The sequence below is a fragment of the Sorex araneus genome, chromosome 3, assembly GCF_027595985.1.
Source record: "Sorex araneus isolate mSorAra2 chromosome 3, mSorAra2.pri, whole genome shotgun sequence".
NCBI classification, from domain to species: Eukaryota; Metazoa; Chordata; class Mammalia; order Eulipotyphla; family Soricidae; genus Sorex; species Sorex araneus.
Genome location: NC_073304.1, coordinates 121,613,807 through 121,633,492, shown reverse-complemented (window position 1 = coordinate 121,633,492; position 19,686 = coordinate 121,613,807). Strand labels below are relative to the sequence as shown.

Below are 19,686 nucleotides of genomic sequence, written 5' to 3'. Positions count from 1 at the left end.
TTCTGTTGTATTTCAGTGCTTTGAGTCACTTCCTGTGCTTTTTGGGGTTCTTCAGCATAACAATTTCAGACTGAATTTAAAACTTGGGACTTCTGTGACTGATAACTACCAATTTGGGGATATCAGAGTTTCTGTTCAAGCTCTTTTAGGAATTAGCTTAATTTTGTTTGAGACATATGGTGTTGGCTTGTCACCAATATCATTTCTCTATTGGGACAGGGATTTCTGGGGTGAAGCCTGCGGTGATCTCCTGGCTTGAAGGAGGAGCCCTGAGGTGGGGTAGAAGAGGCATGTGTGCAGGTGAGTGTCTGAGGACCCTTTGTGGCTCGGGCCCTGCGAAGTGTGTGGATGCCTGAGTTCATGTGAGTCACGCTGCTGACCATGGAGGCCTCGGGCTCTTGGATACAGGTGTCTGTTCACGCTCACGATGCCCTTTATTTCACGAACTGCTTGTCATAGAATGATCCTGTGCTTTCCTTTCTTGGCTTTGTTGTCATTTTTCCTTATCTGTCAGGTAATGTACAATATTCATGGGATTCACAGCCATTGGCCCCCTGTTTGTGCTTCAGTGGTTTCTTGTACAGCCTGCACTGGTGGTATACCCTTTCAGGGGAATCTGTTTACCACTCTTCTCTCTGTGTCATGCTTATTTTTGCCCTCAGATCATTAGAATGTTTTGGCAGTATATTAAATTTATTTTTGGCTGTAGGGCTCAGAATTTTCAGTGTTTATTCCTGGCAGTTTTCAGAGGTTACTTTTGGTGGTATTCAGGGATCAAACCCTGTCAGCTTCATGTGATGGAAGTGCCTTCCCTGCTGTTCTATCTAATCCACTAAGACACAACTTTTGTGGGGCTGGAGCAATAATACAGCAGTTAGGGTGCTTGCCTTGCATGTGGCCAACCCGGGTCCAATTCCCAGCATCCCATATGATCCGCTGTGCACCGCCAGGAGCAGTTCCTAAGTGCAGAGCCTGGAGTAACCCCTGTGAATCGCCAGGTGTGACCCAAAAAGCAAAAAAATAAGAAGTAAAAAAGAAGTGTCTTTTGCTTTTCTGTTTACATAATGAATGTATGAGCCTACGATAAAATACTGATTTGAGATAGAGAGCTGATACCTCAGGAAGGGTAGTTGCATTGCACATGGCAGACACAGGTGAAAACTTGACATCTCATATGTTCCCAGGTATCACCAGGTCTGGATAAAAAGCAAAACTGAAAAGGCTCCTTTGTGGATTTGCAAGCTGCTCCTAGCATTCCCCACAATGGACGTCATTCAAATACTTTCCATTACTGATTCTTTTTTTTAATTTTTGTTGGATAACACCAAGCAATGCTCAGGGGTTACTCCTGGATCATTCACTCAGGAATTACCACTGGCAGTGCTTGGGGAACTATATGGGATTCTGAGAATCGAACCTGGGTTGGTCTTGTGCAAGGAAAATGCCCTATCCATAGTGCTATCACTCCAGTCCCAATATTACTAACCCTTCCATTGTGTTTTATGTTTGATTTCAGAAAGGAAATCACAGCTTCAGGGGATTTCACTGCAACAATTTGATTTGGGAATTGAGTCACCAAAAACGAGTGAGTCGGTATGATTTGCATATTGAATATAATATTATGTTGGCAGGATAGTTCCTTGGAAGAAGAATGTGACTTGAAAGTGGAGGTCTGGCCACTGCAGGGTGGAACTTTGTAGCCTAATGTTTGAGTAGAGGGTCCAGAGTCTTAGTGGATGCTAAAATCAGTCCTTTTAAAATCGAAGGATATAATTTTGGTTATTATTATTCATATTTCTTGCTTTTTCATTCTCTCACGGTGATGCTGACTAGTTACTTCAGGCTCAGCTCTCAGGAATATCTCTGGGAAGTGCTTAGAGCACCATCTGGGATGCCAGAATTCAAACTGGGTCCACCAAATGCAGTGGGAATGCCCTCCCCACTCTTCTAGCATTCATAACCTGTCCTAGCATTCTTAATGCTGTTCTAGCATTCTTAAACGAATTCCTACTAGTATTTAGAAGAAATACTGTGATTTTTCACTGGATTGAAAGTAGGCACAAGAGTTAATTGCTTAAAAGAATTGGTTTGTTGCCACGAGTGATAGAGTATTGGGGCAGACTTGCCTTCCACAGGCTGGAAACCTGGACTCTATTCCCAGCACTGTTCCGTGGGACTCACCGTCAGTGATCCTTGTCACTTCTTGGTGTGGTCATTCTCAAAATAAATACAAACTACAAACCAAAAAAGAATAAAAAACCTCGATCCTAGAGAGGATTTGTTTCTTGTGAAATGTTTTCAGTGGCCCCCATGGTCCATCTTGCTGTGTAGGATTGTAGCCATGCCTTAACACATGGATAGGGGCTCCACACTGTGCTACAAACAAACCCAGACTCGGGTGTATTTTATTTTGTTGGAAACTACTTCTTTGGCATTCTGCAGACAGTCCTATGTCCATTTTATGTATATGTTTATCGAGTTGAGAATATTTGAACAATTTAATGATTGTGCAGCCTTCATTATGTGGAAACATTGGGTCATCCCATAGAACATCCATCCACCTGTCATAAATTGCATTCCTAGTGGTGGAAATGTTGGCCGCAGTTTCTTTTCACAGAGACTATAAAGGAATGGAGCAGTAATTGGAATCCTCCTGTGCATTGTACAAGGAAGCAGCCAACCCCAGTGGAATGTCTCTGATCCTGCACTCTGTGACAATATCTCCAAGTCAGCAATCCCGCCCTCTGCTCCATGGGGATGCTGAGAAAGGCTAATGTCTTCTGAGGGATATCAGTGTGGAGAGAGCGACCTCACTGTGAAGAACCTCTCACCTGGGAAAAGTTCCTCACAGTCTGTTCTCCTCAGTTTCTGGACACAAACACCTCAAGGCAGCAGCCCCAGGAATGTGGGAGAGGAGCACTGTTTATAGTGAGTCCCACATTCCGACATTGGCATAAGGAAAGTCACCGTGTACTGACCCTGTCCAAGAATAATGTTCCCTTAGAAACCTACAGTAGACAGAATCCCCAGGATCGTTACCAGGGAGAACAAACTTTGAGGCAGGTATCATCGCAGTGTGTCAGTGCAAAGATTCCAAACTGGAGAGAAACTGTTTATGTTTACAGACTGTGGGAACGCTTTCACTTCCCCCTCAAAACGTATTATACATCAGAGAATTCACACTGCTGAGAAACCTCATGCATGTGAGCAATGTGGAGAGGCCTTTACCTTGTCCTCACAACTTGATGGCCTCAGGGAAATTCATACAGGAATGAAAACTTACTCATGGCAGGACTGTGGGAAGGCCTAAACTTGCTCCTCTGATCTCTTTCATCACAGAAAGAGTCATTCTGGAGAGAAACCTTATTCACGTCAGGACTGTGGAAAGGTCTTTGCTTATCACTGAAGCCATTCTGTGCACAAGGATAATCACACTGGAGAGAAACAGTGATTCTGTAAGACATATGGAAAGGCCTTCACTTGATGGGCAGCCCTTAAAGGGCACATGAATACTCATTCTGGAGAGAGAAGTCTTATATATGTCAGGAGTGGGGGAAGAACTTTAGCAGATCCTCAGTTCTTAGTATACATAGGAGAATTCATACTGGCAAGAAACTTCATAAACTTAAGGCATGTGGTAAGGCTTTCAGTGATTTATGAGCCCTTAATAGGCATATGAATACTCATACTGGAGAGAAGCCCTTTGTATGTCAGGAGTGTGGGAAGACCTTTAGCAGATCCACGTATCTTACTGTACATAGTAGAAATCCCAGCCTTATGTATGTCAGGAGTTTTGGAAGGCCTTCAGCATGTCCTCCTATCTTTCAGTACATAGGAGAATTCACACTGGAGAGAAGCCTCATAATTTTTAAGTTTGTGGAAGGGTCTTCACTCAGCAGTCAATCTTTACTCAGCATATGAGAAGTCATACTGGAGAGATGCCTTAGTAGTGTCAGGAATGTGGGAAGGCCTTTAGCTCATGCTCAGTGCTCACTGTACATAGGAGAACTCATTTGGGAGAGAAGCCTTTTGTATGTCAGGAGTGTGGGTAGATCTTTCTCAGATACTCAGAGCTGACTAGACATAATAGAATGCACACTGTCGAGAAACCTTAGAAACGCAAGGCATATAGAAAGTCCTTCATTTGATCATCTTCCCTTATAACACATATGGGTACGTACAGTGCAGAGAAGTCTTATGTATGTCAGGAGTCTGGGAAGGCCTGACATTCATAAGGCATAATACAGTAGTAGGATAGCCTTAACACTTACGTGTACTCATAGGAGAATTCACACTTGAGAGAAACCATATTAATGTAAGGACTGTGAGACAGCCTTCATCAGCACCAGCGATTTCATACTAGAGAGAAATTGAATGTGAGAAATGTGGAAAGCGTATTATTTCTCATGCCTTTGTGTTGGGGCTGGACTGAGCTATCAGGGTGAGCCCATGTATACTGTACCGTACTACGGACAGGAACATAGGGACCCATGAAAATGGGCGAGACTTCTCGTGTGTCCTGACTGGTTTGGATGAAGCTGAACATTTTCCCCCTTCAAGCTGCCTTCAGAAAAATAATTTCAGAATACTGAAAAGAGCAGTTTTTCCTTCTCTCACAGAAGCCTGGCTGGTCTTTGACATGCAGATGGTGTTAGCCAGGCCTGACCTTTGATATTGTAAATTGTAGATTTCAGGTGCAGGCCCAGCTTTGTCTTTGGGATGCAGATTTCAGGTGCCTGCCCAGTTTGTATTTGAAGTGGCAAGCACAGCCTAGTCTTTGGGATGTAAATCCAGGTGCCTGAAGAAGGTTTCAGTTTCGGTTTTGTATCCAGGTGCCTGTAGGTTTCAGTTTCGGTTTTGTATCTTTCCCTTCTCAGTTCTGTATTCTTTTCCCGAGGCTATAGGCCTACCCATACAAGGAAACAATATGTTCCATTGTCTCAATGTTCTCCCTGTAACATTTTTTGATGCCTTTGGTGACGTCACTATATTGCGCCCTTTAGAGGTACCATGATCAATAAAAGGAGGTCCACGAGGCCCTCTGCCTTTGCTAAGAGCCAGAGCGAGCCTTAGTCCTCCAATCAGTGAATATTTCTTCCGCATTCCTATCTCAGCGCCTCCGATTGCAGAACGTTCACGCAACACCTTTGTAGTCATAGGAACAATACTGGAGAGAAGCTATATGTTTCCCTTTTTCCTCCATTTTTTAAATTTTAGTTCTGGGGTTCTGAGTTGTTTTGGGTGGTGTATGTTGTATAATCTGGAGAATGGGGATATCCCTCACAAATTATGCAAGGATGTGAATCGGATCAAGTAGAGTCATTGCTGTGAAATTATTTTGTAAGTTATAAAGTGAGAGCCTGGCAAGCTACCCGTGGCATACTTGATGTGCCAAAAATATTAACAATGACGGTCCTCATTCAGCTGACCCTGAGAGATCCCCCAATACGCCATCAGCCTACACTGGCATGTGCCAGGGACAAATGGAGACGTTACTGGCACCCACTCGAGCAAATTGATGAACAACAGGATGACAGTTCTACAGTGAAGTTATAAAGTGCCATTTGAACATTAGGCACATGGATGTGGCATATAAATATAAGTCGGTATTTCTGGCTTTAATCTTTATTTTAAAGTTGGCTTATTAGTATAAAGTAGCAGATTATGTTAAAGGAATTTGGGGGAGAAATGACGTATTAATAATGTTTTGGGGAAAGGGTTCTGATCACTGTTAGGTCATAGAAAACAATAAGACTTGCAGTTTATTTGGGTCATTTGTATTTGGGATAATTAAGTGGGTAATCCCCTCTGGTCACTTTGTCTTCTGACATCTTCTTTCTGTGTGCTGGCCTCCTCTTACCACTTAATCCGTCCTCACTTCTCCTCCAGGCAGTGACCTTTACAGTGCAGCTATATTTTCATTCATTATTAGTGGGCTTATATGTTGGGCCTGTCATCAGATTGGACGGTGTGAAATCATCATTTTGGTTGGTTAAAAACAGTCAGTTCAGCTTGCTCAGACTAATACAATAGGTACTCAATAAAGTGTTGCTAATTCTCTCATTGGATCAATAAGCCAAGCAGGGTGTTTTGCTTTCTAGCTCCTTGGATCGTGGTTTTTTATGATTTTTTTATGCTTCTAATCCCTTATCAGAATAAGAATTTTTGGTGCTTAAAATGCATATCTACAAATAATGCCAGTTACATTGAAATACAGTTATGGAAATTAAAAGAATCCAAACTTGTCACATAGTAATGTGTGCTTTTAAAATTAATTCATTGAACAGCAAGATCATTGAATTAAAACTTGGGAATAGTTACTTGTTTTTTTAATGATAGCTGCTTGAAACTTTTTTGCACTGTGCACAGGAGATGATCATTATGGAATGGCCTCTGATGATCACTGAGAAATATGGAATGCTGAGAAAGAGCTGTCAGCACCTGAGAGCTGTCAGCTACCTTTGGTAGCTGAATGATCACTGGGGAGAGTTACCAGATTCTCATTTAGAATGGAAGGCTGTTAGCAGAGGTGATCTAAGTGGCAAGTTTAAGATACTTAAAACTTAAAAGCGGTGATAAATGTGACTGATGTCAGTAACATCACTGTCATACGAGTAAAAATATTGTGATATGATGTAAAGTCAAGGCAGAGATAGTGCTAATACTGTTGTTATGCTTTGTTGCCTATCTTCTTTTTTGGGCGTCACCTGGTGTTGCTCAGGGGTTACTCCTGGCTTTACACTCAGAAATCACTCCTGGTGCTACTCAGGGGACCATATGGGATGCCAGAGATCAAACCCAGGTCATTTGCATGCAAGGCAAATGCCCTACCCGCTGTACTATTGGTGTGGCCCAAGGCAGTCTTGTTCATATCTAGGGCTGTAGTCTTACATTTCAAAGACTTTGGAAGTTAGAAGGCCATAAATCATCTTACAAGTGTTGCAAAGATGTCTACATTTGTGGACGTCTGCTAGACTTGATCCAATGCTTTGGCAGTATTAAAGTATTAAGGCTTTATACTTCCAGACTTGAGGGCTAGAATCTGTCCAGACAGTCCTTGTTTGCCTACCAGTGTTTAAGAAATTTAATGGACTCTATTTATATTATTTTGCTTGTAGATTCCAAATATAAATTTACATATAGATGTGGAACCTTTTTGCTGTGTGTGTAGGGGTGCACAGCTGGAGATGCTCTGGAGTTACTCCTGGCTCTGCACTCTGGAACTACTTCTAGCAGTGAACCGGGGACCGTGTGAGATACTGGAGATCAAATCTTGGTTGGCTGTGTACAAGACAAGGTCCTACAAATTGTACTATCTCTTTAGCTCCAGACATGCAAACTTTTTAAAGAGAATTCCATTGAAATTTTCTATAGTTACTAAAATATAAAATTTAAAAAGGACTTTGTGAAAATGACTCACAAAAACTGTGTCTGTTAAAAAAGTGTGCTAGTGTTTACATGGAAAGATCATGTGCAAATGATACAGTGAGTACTCCAGTGGTTCAGAGAAAGAAGGCCGCCGTGTGGATGGGATGGCAGGGCGAGCTGGGCCTTGGAGAGGAGGAGTTCAGTGGATAGACACGAGTGCGGGAGAAGACATTTGCATCAGGGAGGAGGTGTAGGAACTTTGGGTTTGCTCCTGGGAGTATATGTTACTTCAGAGAATGCTGCTTGAGTTTGGAGATGTGGTACAGCGGGTAGCGTTCTTGCCTTGCAAGGGGATGGCCTGAATTCAATACCATGCACACATATGGTCCCTGGAGCACCACCAGGAGCGGTTCCTGAGCACAGAGACAGGAGTATGCACAGAGTGCCCTTGACTATAGTCTAAAAACAAACTAACCAAAACAATAAAAAAAGAGATTGCTTCTTATTTTTGTTTGGCTTTTTAGGTCACACCCAGTGATTCTCAGCGGTCACTCATATCTCTGCACTCATGAATTACTACTGGCGGTACTTGGGGGAATACATGGGATGCAGGGATCAAACCTGGACTGGTCATGTGCAAGGCAAACACCTTACCCACTGTTCTTTCACTCTGACCAAAGAGATTGCTTCTTAAGCTCCCACACATGCATAGAGTTTCAATAAATAGAACCATAGAAATGGTCAACTTTGGTAACTAATCATCAGTGCAAATTCTTTGTTCTTTTATGTTTGTAAAATAATTATTTTCCTAATGTATACTGATTACTGGCTTCCTCCACCACTCTCAGAGAGCCCTGCAAGCTACGGAGCGTATCTCGCCCGAACGGCAGAGCCTGGCAAGGTACACGTGGCATATTCAATATGCCAAAAACAGTAACAATAAATCTCACAATGGAGATGTTATTGGTGCCTACTCGATCAAATCGATAAACAACAGGACGACAGTGCTACAGTGCTTTTTCTTTCTTGCACTTCGGTGATGCTCAGGGAACCATTCCGAATTCTGATGTGTGAACCCAGATTTCCCGCATGCAAGACAAGTGCCCAGCCCACTGTACTACCCCTCTTCCCCCATCCTCTGGATTTGAAATTGTGTTTCTGAAACTGCCTTCTGTGGTTTCCCTTGTAGGCAAGAGTCCAGTGGTTGCGCTTTTTCCAAAGACTCTGTTCTTCCAGCCTTTTTCCTTTGCAATGTCTGTCCAGGACTCTGGGCTGCTGCTAGGCCAGTTCCTCTCTGCATCTCCAGGGCTGGCTCTGGAGTCATTGCTCTCAGCCTATCTTGATAATTCGCCAGTATCAGGTGTCTTGAAACTACCTGCCTCTTTTACCTTCAATCAGACCACCCGCGTTTTTCCTGAGGGACTGTGATAGCATTGATTGAATGTCTGACTGACCAGTACAGGATCAGGGGCCTTCTCCTTCCCCCGCAGCTCCCCACTCTGTGGCCCACCACCCCATCAGCTGCCTCTCCACTCCTTTATTTAGTCCGTTCCCCTTGCACCACCAGTTCACCTGGGTTCTGTAAATCTGGGCCATGGCCCTTAAAGGTCCCTGGCAGAAGAGGAAGTGCCGTCATAGAGGGCCCTTCAGGAATGCTTTCTATTCAAGCTGTGGTTGCCTGGCTCGGGCTGCCATTGGTCTCGTGGGTAGAGGAGGAATTGGTGCCCGGCGTGGCAAGGCGACTGTGAATACAGATTTTGTGGCAAGATCGGAGTGGCCATCGCGAGTGCCTGGCGCCTCCAGATCTCTGCACTGTGAGGGGCGGGGCCTGCCAGCTGGGTTTGCTGTTTCGCTTGTTTTTCACTGGTTCTGGATATCCAGGTGGTTTTTGAGGTGTGGCGAAGGCTTTCAGGGATCCAGAGGCTTTGGGCGTTGCAGTGGGGGTTGTGCCAGGGTGCAGGCGTCGCGGGTGTGAGCGAGTGATCTTGGGGGCTCCCCTTGGCCAGGATCGCCTCCAGCTGTGGAAGGGGTCCGAGGCGCGTGGGTGCAGATTTGCAGGGGCTGCAGAGGGCAAGGCTTAGCCCTCCTGAACCTGCCAGCACCGAACTGTGCTTGGCCCTGTCCAGAGCTCTTGGTCCTTGCATCACGAGTGTAGAACCTTCAGACTCATTTCCACAGGCAGGGCCATCTGCAGCAGGAGACCCAGTTGTCCTCTGTCCTTTGATTTACTGCCATGGTGGGGTGGGGCCACCCATGTCGTGCTCCCTGCGGTGGGTGGGATTTGCAAGTGAAACTTTTTGATTATTGTTTTGGTTGGACTTGTGTACCATATCAGGAGATGCTCTGGGTTTACATTCAGCTCTGGGGTCTGGAAATCTGCTGATAGTACTCGGGGTCTGCATGGGATGCTGGGGATTTATCTGGGTTGGCTGCATGCAAGGCAGATTCCCTACCCGCTTTACTGTCTCTTCTCCCAACTTTTGTGATTTTTTCCCCTAGGTCAAGAATTTCTAATTTCAAAGGTTTATTTGCAAAGCACCCCACACATGTAATCCCTCCCTGGCCAGACTACCTCCAGCTATTGTGATGAGTAATGGGGCTAAAGTTTTGGGGTTTCTTTAAAGAGAAATAATTGATTTCCAGGGTTGTTGGTAGTGTTGGGGAAGCTTTGCTCAGGGTCACTCCTGATGTGGTGGAAATAATTCACTTAGAAAGTTCCAGAACAAGTACAACAAGTAGGGTGCTTGCCTTGCATTCGGCCATCCCAGGTTCAATTTACGTGTGGTATTCCATATAGTCCTTTAGCATCACTAGGGCTGAGCCCTGATCCCAGAGCTGCAATAACCTCTGAGCACTGCCAGTTGCCGTCCAAAATCGAAACACATGCACACACACAGACATACAGAGAGGATGTGAGAGCAATGAAAGAGAGTACTAGAATTCAAGAGAAAATATGAATTTCTGTAGTGTAGAAAAAAACAGAAAAGAGGGCTTAAGGACCCACTTTAAATGTGTCAGTCTTGAATTTGTCTTTGCACATGAGTGTTGGATGTTAACCCTAAGCGCTTTAGGCTTGATCCATAAATTGCCAGTTTTCTTCCCCCATAGAAGGTTATAGTGCTCTCATGAGCTCTCCTAATCCTCCGATTTTATCTTTAACTCATAAAATCAAACCTACTGGTGATTCCAGACTTTGCATCTGTGGTCAATTATTTGTATTTCTCTTTCCGCTATAACTGATATTATCTATAATCTATTACTATAGAGCAATGTTCTTTGCTTCAAAAGAAAAAAGTTAATGCTAAGCACTTACTATTTGAGGGTTAATTGACTAGAATATTTATTCCTGGGCATCCATCGTATTTACTTGACTCAGGCTTCAGTTGCCATAGTTTCTAACCCCAGAGAACTGGATCTCACCAAGAATCTCTGGATGGACCTGGGGCAAGCAGCAAAGCTATTTTGGCTTCAATACGGGACAGTCTAGAAATCATAAATCATGGTTTTGTTTCCATGCTGTCATGACTTAAAAGACCAGACCCTTTAGGGGAAGGGGAAGGTATACCAGCCTGAACACTCCATGTAAAATTTATGATAAAAGCACATCCAGCTTTTAACCTTAACTCCTGGATCCCAGAGAAGTAAGTTTTGGAATGTTTCTTACTGTGTGATTCAGATAAATACAAATATTAATAAGAAGTAAACTTAATTGTTAAATACGTACAAGTAGGTAAAGAGCAAAGCAACACAGATGCTTGTAGCCCCTGAGTGAATTTCTCAGTCTAGTCTCAGACAGAACGTTTTCTTGAGTTAATTCCTCCAAAAGAGTTGTCTCTGTTGAAATGCTTGACCTTTGTAAATGATAAAGCACAATACATGCAGGCCTGTCCCTCAACACCTCTCAGGTGTTCTATAAGTATGCTATTCGGCTCGGAATTAAAGGCTCACTATGCACTGCCCATTGGCCATCAGTTGTTGTCATCCCCATGTCTTTGTTTCTCTGGCGAGAGAGACCATCAAACATGTTGTACCATGGGACCTAACCTCCTCACTAATCTTCACATCTGGCGACCTGGGGAGGGCGCCTTAGAATTCACACTTGAGTATTTTTTGTTGTTGTTGTTGCTTTGTTTCATTAGTTACCTTTTGAATCACTTGGGGGCTTGTAAACTTGTGGGACCCTATGGGATTCGGGGAACAAACCAGAGTCAGGTGTATGCAAAGCAAGTGCCATATCTGATGTGCTTTCACTCAAGCCCCAGAACCTAATTTTTATCTGATCCACTAGATTTCTGTTTAGATGTTATAACATTTTCTGTTACAGTGGACCCAAGGGTTCTGAGAGACAACACCACAGGTCTGCTTTTGCCTTGCCTTCCCTGAGAGCAATGGGTAGCCCAGATTCTAATCCGCTTCTGCATCCCTTAAAGAGGAAGGAGCATCTGGTAGACTCTCCCTGGGTGTTTATGTGAGCTGCTGCCCAAGGGTGCACCCAGTCAGACCTTTACGAATCCAATGCACGACTTCCAGTCAGGGTCATACAGATTGTGCTCCTCTCTTGCTCACGGCTCTGACATTTCCAAGTCTCTGTCAAAGCCTCGGTGGGGTCCTCAAGAATAACAGTCTGGAGAAGATGGTGTCTGACACGCTGTCCCCAGGTAGGAGGAGAGTGACGCGAGGAAGCTCTACAGGGAAAGGAGTGCACAGGTCTCCAGTGTGGACTGTCTGGGAGTCACTTCAGGAAAGAGATGTGGGATGTGGCTCCGGTGGGAGTGCCTGATTCTGCTGTCTGAGGCCACTTTTGTCCACATTCTTTTTTATGTTTGGCTTTGGTGTGACACTCAGTGGCTCTCAAGGAGAGCTCACAGTTTAGTGATCAGTTGTCAATCACGACAGGTCTCCCGGGCCTTACAGACGACAGGCCAGGCTGACTTCTTGGGGGTTTTGCTCTTTTTGTTAGGGATGTGAGTGGTTAGGGGGCGGGATCACACCTTGTGACTCTTGGAGGGACCCACCCAGGGAATGCGCCTACAGTGCTTGGGGGACTATATGGGACAGGGTTATCGACAGACCTACCCGCTGTTCCTGTACCCACTGTACTGTTACTCCAGCCTTCTGCTTTGTTTCCTTTCATATCTCTCGTCTTCCCACAGTGGAGGTGCTCAGGGCTTCTAAGAGGAAGAGCTTAGGATTCCCACCTGATGGGCATCAGGGACCCTAGGGTGTGCTGGCCCCTCTAATGACTCAGACCCCACAACTTGCGATTCCCTATTTTATTCTTCCCACTCTGGAGAGTCTTAGCTGCTTCGCCACAGTCTCGGGTTCAAAAGATGCTTATGTGTCTCTCTGAGCATGCGCTGTTCCCATGGATACCGGTCAGAAGATCTCTGGGGCCGCCTGAGTTATTGGGTGCCAAGAAACTTTTAATCTTAGAGAGATTTTGCCCAGTCTTGAACCGTGATTCCAGAGTCTCATTGGCACATATGTCCACCCATAGCTTTGAATTTCTGACTGGACATTGAGTATCCCTTCTCATCCCTAGAGCAGGAATGTGAGATGTATCATGTGGGAGGTCATGTCTACTGTAATGGTCCACCCTAGTGTTGCTTCTGTTCGGTCCTCCTGGGGGCGTGCTCAGCTTTTACTCTCTGCAGCACTCACAGGACCAGTGGTGCTGGGCTTGGCCATGGGGTGTCATGGGGTGGCCATGGTGTAAGGCCAGTGCCTCCAAGAACCTTCAAGTGCAGCACCTTGACATTGCCGCATACGTGGCTGTCTTATTGTGATTTCTTGTGCCAGTCAGCCAGGAAAGTGCATGGAGGCTGGTTCCTCTCAAGGGAACAGGGGAGATGTCCTGAGCCCATGTAGGGCCGTCCTCAGGCCCCAGAAAACAAGAGTGGGGACAGGCCCTGACTCCCCAACCCTGTGAGTGTCTGCTCAGGACACAGTGACCTTCTCCGATGTGTCTGTGAACTTCACTCCGGAAGAGTGGACATGTCTGGATGCCTCTCAGTGAAAGCTGTCTCCGTGATGCTGGAGACCTACCAGCACCTGCAAGCCGTCGGTAAGACCCGCATGGGGTGCACCCTGCGGCTTAGACCTCCTTGCACTCTTGGGGTGTAGCCAGGTCTGCGTCTTCAACAGGGTCTGTGATCTGAGTAGTTCTTTCCAGTGCTAAATCCATTTGCTTCTATTACAGACAACTTCAGTGTGTTTGGTTTGGTTTTGGTTTTAATTTCTGTCCAAGTACACATTCTACCTGGCTGTGTAAATGATCATCTCGGGCTGCTCAGAGACCTGGGAGCTGCTTATAATTTGTCCCGGTTGTCAGCTCCAATGGTCGGAGCATTACCTCCAGTACAATCTCACCATGCTGTTAAGTTCAAGAATTTTGTTTTGTTTTGATTTGGTTTGGGGGTTTCACTGAGAACACTGCGGGATTACTCCTGGCTATGCTCTGGGAGCTTGTGGGCTAAAGGGGATCAAACCGATATTTGTGCACAGCACAGGTGTCCTGCCCGCTGTACTATCTTCCCCAACAGAAGTTTATTTATTTCTTAGGAATTCAGCCATCAGGTCCTGATCTATTTTAGTGTTCAGGGTCACTTGCAGTATTTCTTGGGATAATGATACTTCAGCATGACTCAGGGTTTGCTCCTGGACTCTGCACTCAGCGATCACTACTGGCAGCCTCAGGTGTCCATATAAGATGTTGTTAATGATCCAACTGGGATTGACCTTGACTGTAAAAATCTAAGGCATGCCGAGGGGCTTGTGCATTCACGGGCTCTCTGGGCGGCTGTGTCTCACTGCCCGCGTTCAGTGCTCTGGAACCACTATGTATGGGCTGGATCGGGATGGCCTTTGGCCAAGGACAGTCGAAGGAAGAACGAGGACCAAGCTGGTTGCGGATTAGTTACTATTTATTCAATCTTCCATCTTTCTCATCTCCCACACTCCCAGCTCAGTCCTCTCTCTGGATCTACTGCAGCCCTCTGTGGATCCCTTGTCTCTCTTCTCCCTTTTTCCTCTTGCCCTTGCCCCCAGGTTACACACTGCCAGGTAGCAAAATCACGATAAGAAAGCCCTTCCTGAGGGCTGGCATTTCAAAGTCCTTCCTGACTCTTAAGCTATTTTTCTCCTTTCCTTAGTCCAGACACTCATTAACATCTTAATGCTAGTTATTTTTGTATGGACATTGCAAGATATACATTGAGGCTTGTAAGGCAGCTCTCCTGGCAACATCTTGCCACAGACTGCCACATCTTACCACAGCACTCAGGCCAGATTAATCATTCCTCACCCTAGCAGGGTCTAAATCTAGTTATCACTGTTTGGATCATGACAACATTTGTCCATGATCAAGCTCCTAACTTATAGTTAAACATTAGGCACTTTGGCCAGGCCCATCTCGATGCCAGGGTAGCATACAACACACCGATTGCCTTGGGTTCTTCCCGTCCGTCGTCGGGACCCTGCTTTTGGGGGTGCTAGGAAGTAAGGGCAGCTGAGGCTTAGGTCAAGATAACAGATGCCCAGGAGGAAAATATCATGTAGAGTTAAATGATTCCCAGGTTACAAAAGCGTGGCATTAGCTAAGTCTTCCTGTGTCCATACAAAAAGGACATGGCTCTGAATAAACTATGCAAAGGACTCAAGGAGAAGAGAAAAACAATATTTACAAGTCAACAGAACACTAAGAAAGAAGTTACAAATAAACACAGAGGAATGGGAGCACTGTGACGGGAGTAACCTAATAAACCTAAACTACCTAAGGCTATGTATTCCTACACTTGACCAAAGCAAATGTCCACCTGCTGGGCTCTGTTAATATCTGTTGATTTTTAAAAGTTTTTAAAAAATGGGGGGTCCTGGGGCTGGAGTGATAGCACAGCGGGTAGGGCGTTTGCCTTGCACGCGGCTGACCCGGGTTCAAATCCCAGCATCCCATATGGTCCCCTGAGCACCGCCAGGGGTGATTCCTGAGTGCATGAGCCAGGAGTGACCCCTGTGCATTATTGCTGGGTGTGACCAAAAAAAAAAGCAAAAAAAAAAAAATGGGGGGTCCTGCCATCTCTGTCTATTTTGGGGTTTCTTTTGCACTTGGGTTGACTGCACTCAGTAACCACTTTTAGAGGGACTCAGGAAACTCAGTATGGTGCCAGGACAGAGAGATAACTACAAAGAGGAGGGCATCCCATATGGTCACCAAGCACTTGCTGGGTGATTACTGAGTATAGAGTCAGGAGTGACCCCTGATCATCTCTGGTATGACCCTGACAAAATTAAATACAGTGCTCGGTCAAAGGCGTGTAAACTATGCATGATGCCAGAGCTATCCTATTTGCAGTATTTTCTGGTCTCTCCTATTTCACTCTTAAATGGGAACCTGGGTTCTGTGTCACTGATTACCAGCCATCTGCAGCATATCGAAAATAGAGATACTGTTTCATACCTTTTGAGGAATTTGCCCGATTTCGTACGGACACATGGGATTAACCTGTCGCCTTTTCCTTGTCACTGATCCATGTCTCTGGGAGCAGGACATTCTGAGGTGAAGCCTGTGGTGATCTCTTGGCTGGAAGCATGAGCCCTGAGGCCAGGGAGGAGAGGTGTGTGTGCAGGTGGTTGTCGAGGATCCTCCATGGCTAGCTGCTTGGCAGTGTGTGGGTGTCCTGAGCTCGTGACAGACATGTGGCTCTGTCTGGGGGTTCGGGCTCCTGCATCCAGGCATCTGTGTTGTGCTCATGCTGTTCTACTTCCCCTTGAACTTTCATTCACAGAATTACCGAGTGCTTTGGTTTCTGCCTTTATCATTTTGCTTCATCTTTCATGCATGTAGATTTGTCCAGGGGATTCAGGGCCCTTTTGATCCCCGTCTGTGCCTCACCAGCCTGGCTGGACAGCCTCCAATGTACAGGCTCGGGTGCCCTTTCCAGGATCAGCTGGGTGACCTTTGTCTTCTCTGTCCGGCATATCCTTGCTCTCAGATCAGTACACTAGTCGTCAGATACAGTAAGAATTCCTTGTTTTTCTGGAGGGGCTCAGTGATACTCAGGGCTTTTCCTGGTGAATCTCAGGTTGCTTATTTTTCTCTTTGTTTTTTTGATACCCTGTTGCTTTGTGCTTGGATTTCTGTGTATGTTAACTTGTAAATAATGGGTCTTGGTGATGGAAGCAGGATGAAGATGACTAAATAAACAGGTACAAAATGCCCCTTGCTTGGAGCTGTCTCAGCTCACCACTACATCATTGTTTGCTCTCACTCTGGCTTGGCCAAGATGAACAGATTTGTGGGAATGATGGCAGAGATCAACCACGATGCTGCAGTGAATCTTTTGAAAGTAGAAAAATGGGAAAACCTCCATTTTCCATGGCTTCCTGTGTTAGGTTTTGGGGAGCCGCACCCACAGGTTCAGGCCTTAGTGTTGGTCCTGGCTCAGGTATCCATACCTGAGGGGTCATAGGTATCCTTACAGGGGCTTATAATTCAGGTCAGCCTTGTGTAGCAAGCACTTTGTCTTCTGTATCATTTCTACACTTCTTGAATGTATATTTTTGTTAATTTACACATATGCTGAAGATTAATATTCACATTAAGTATCTAATGAAAGTTGTCTGGCAAGGTCCTTGAATAGGCTGGATTTGAGACTCTTGAAATGAAATTTACTGTGCAAAGAAAGATTTTTTTTGCTTTCTGTATCACACCTGGAGATGCTTCGGGCTTACTCCTGGCTTTGCACTCAGGAATTACCCCTGATGGTGCTCGGGGGACCATCTGGGATGATGGGAATCGAACCCGGGTTGGCCACGTGCAAGGCAAATGGCCTACCCACTCTACTATCATTCCAGCCCCCACAGAAAGACATTTGCTGTGACTTTAAATCTGTGGAAGGGGCCCCTTGAGTCTAATGTTTTCCAGATCTGGACATGGGAGAGCCCCCTGCTCCCACACCACAGCAGGCAATTCCATTCAGCTGTGATTCCTAACAACAAAGGGCGGTCTCATTCCTGGATCCCACCACTCTCACTACCATAGTAGTTTAGCTGGCCTCTGGAGTCATGCTCGTGCAGCTGCGGAGAGGCCGCACAGGTGCAGCCCCTGGGATCACATCTTGGCAGTTGGCGGGGCCAGTGCCGCACCAACATCAGGTTTTAAATGTCTCACTCTAGTGACCTTGCAATAGCACTGCCATAGGGGCGTTTGTCTTGTGCACTGGCACACCACTGGGCCCGCTCAGCATTATCAGGTATGGCTCCAAGCCCATCTCACAAAAGGGTCTCACCCCAGAATTTGTCTTGGCACATGAGAATTATTTGAAGTTTTGGTGGTTGGGGGGAATTTCTCCTGCCTTTTCTTTCCCCCCATTGACACAGACTTGGAGCTGGTCAGGGACTCGGCCACTCTGTCCATGAGTCTCTAAGATGCAGCAGAGACTTGCCATGTCACAGCCAATAAAGGATGTTTTTAGTTGTCTGATCTCCTTTTCCTGGGTCTATCTCAGTCACTGCCAGATGTGTCTCCAAATTCAATTCCATCTGCTTCCAGATCTGGAAAACATTAGACTCAAGGGGCCCCTTCCACAGATTTAAAGTTGATCCCCTCACTATCCCAGGGAGCAGATGGAGTTGAATTTGGAGACACATCTGGCAGTGACTGAGGGCTGCTCCCTGCTCTGTGCTCAGGGAACCAGTGGATAGTGGTATCAGGGCTTCCAGCTGGTTTGCATCCACTCCAGCTTGGTGTGCGCTCTCCTGCCTCTCTGTTCCTACCTTCATTGGAAGTTCTTAGATGTGAGCATTCTGGAATACTCTCAAAAATAGGCTGTCAAGAGGAGAAGGACTTGTAGGCTCTGAGCAAAGTTATGTACTTACACCATTGAGATCTGTTTTGGATAAGTATAATTTTCTCTTTCCTTCTTCTCTTAGAAAAATCACATAACCAGGAAAGAAATATCATATATAATCACTGAGAACTTGACCTGTAATCTTTGAGCACTTCTGAGCCCCCAAGCAAAAACAAACCGAAGAGCTGGCCCTGGAGAATATACTATCGAATCACACCTCTGCTCTTGGCAGATAACTTTGTCTTTGTTTTTGGGACTTTGGATATGGGGACTTTTGCCAAACTGTGAGTTCTGAGTCCTATAGGCACATATATCCACTCACAGCTTCGGGTAGCTCACTGGACATGAGTGTCACCTTCTTGTCCCTTTTGTCATGGTGGTCATGCCTAGAGGGGAGCTGAGGGGGTCTTTAGTGTTTCGGGCTGTACCGAATATAGCTCTTTTGTGTTCCACTGAAACTGTGCTTAGGTCTTACTCTCTGCAGTGCTTGCTTGACCAGTGGAGCTGAGATTGGCCATGAGGTGAGAGTGTTGTATAATGCTGGCACCTCCAGGAACACCCTAATATTGTGTCCTCACATTGCTCCATATCTGGCTGCCTTAGACTGATTTCTGGGTCCTGTCAGCCAGTAGTTTACGTGGTTCCTTCTGAAGGAAGGGCCCTGAGCCCCTCCCTGGCTGTGGGAGGTGCAGTGCATTTGGCACAGAAAACGGTGAAAATAGGGTAAAAACAGCAGTGAATCCTTTGAAAGTAGCTTTCGGTAGCTTGCCGGGCTCTCTGAGAGGGATGGAGGAATCGAACCTGGGTTGTGCAAGGCAAACACCCTGCCCAATGTGCTATCGCTTCAGTCCAAGCCTGAGTAAACTCTAAAATTCACGCTGGATGGTTTGATCCCCTAATAACAATCCCTAAGGTCACAACAGACCCCTGCAGTACAGCAACTTTTCTTTGAATGTGAGGACGCAGGTGGTACAAAAGTGCAGCCAAGAAGGAAATAATCCTGCTGCATTGACAACCTTCCCATGACGTCATGACGTCCGTTCTATAAGGCAAAGGTACTTGCAGATTATCACCCGGGTTGCAGATATGCCAGTGTCCTGGTTTTTGTCATTATTCTGTGTGTGTTAACTTATAATGTTTCTTGGTGACAGAAGCAGGAGGAAGGCGAATAAACAACAGGTACAAAAACACCGCTTGCTCGGAGCTGTCAAGGCTCACTGTGTCACTGTTTGCTCTTACTCTGGCTTGGCTCAGAGGCTCTGGTTTGTGGGAATTATGGGAGAAATCAATTACGATGCTGCAGTGAATTCTTTGAAAGTGGAAAAGCAGATGAACCTTCATTCTTCAAAACTTCTTGTTTTAGGTTTTGGGGAGCCAAGCCCCAGTTTCTCAGGACTTTCTGCTGGCTCTAAGCTCAGGGATCCATATGGGGGGACATAGGTGTCTTTATGAGGGTTTTAAATCCAGGTCA

The 19,686-nt window shown here is 45.7% G+C and overlaps 1 long non-coding RNA gene across 1 annotated transcript; it reads left to right on the top strand.

Annotated features, from left to right (window-relative positions):
- Positions 1 to 215: 215 nt before the first annotated feature.
- On the top strand, positions 216 to 5,111 carry LOC129403418 (uncharacterized). Its single transcript, XR_008629228.1, has 3 exons — positions 216 to 300; positions 1,517 to 1,585; positions 2,605 to 5,111. It is a non-coding gene; the product is annotated as an uncharacterized LOC129403418 (long non-coding RNA).
- The last annotated feature ends 14,575 nt before the right edge of the window (positions 5,112 to 19,686 follow it).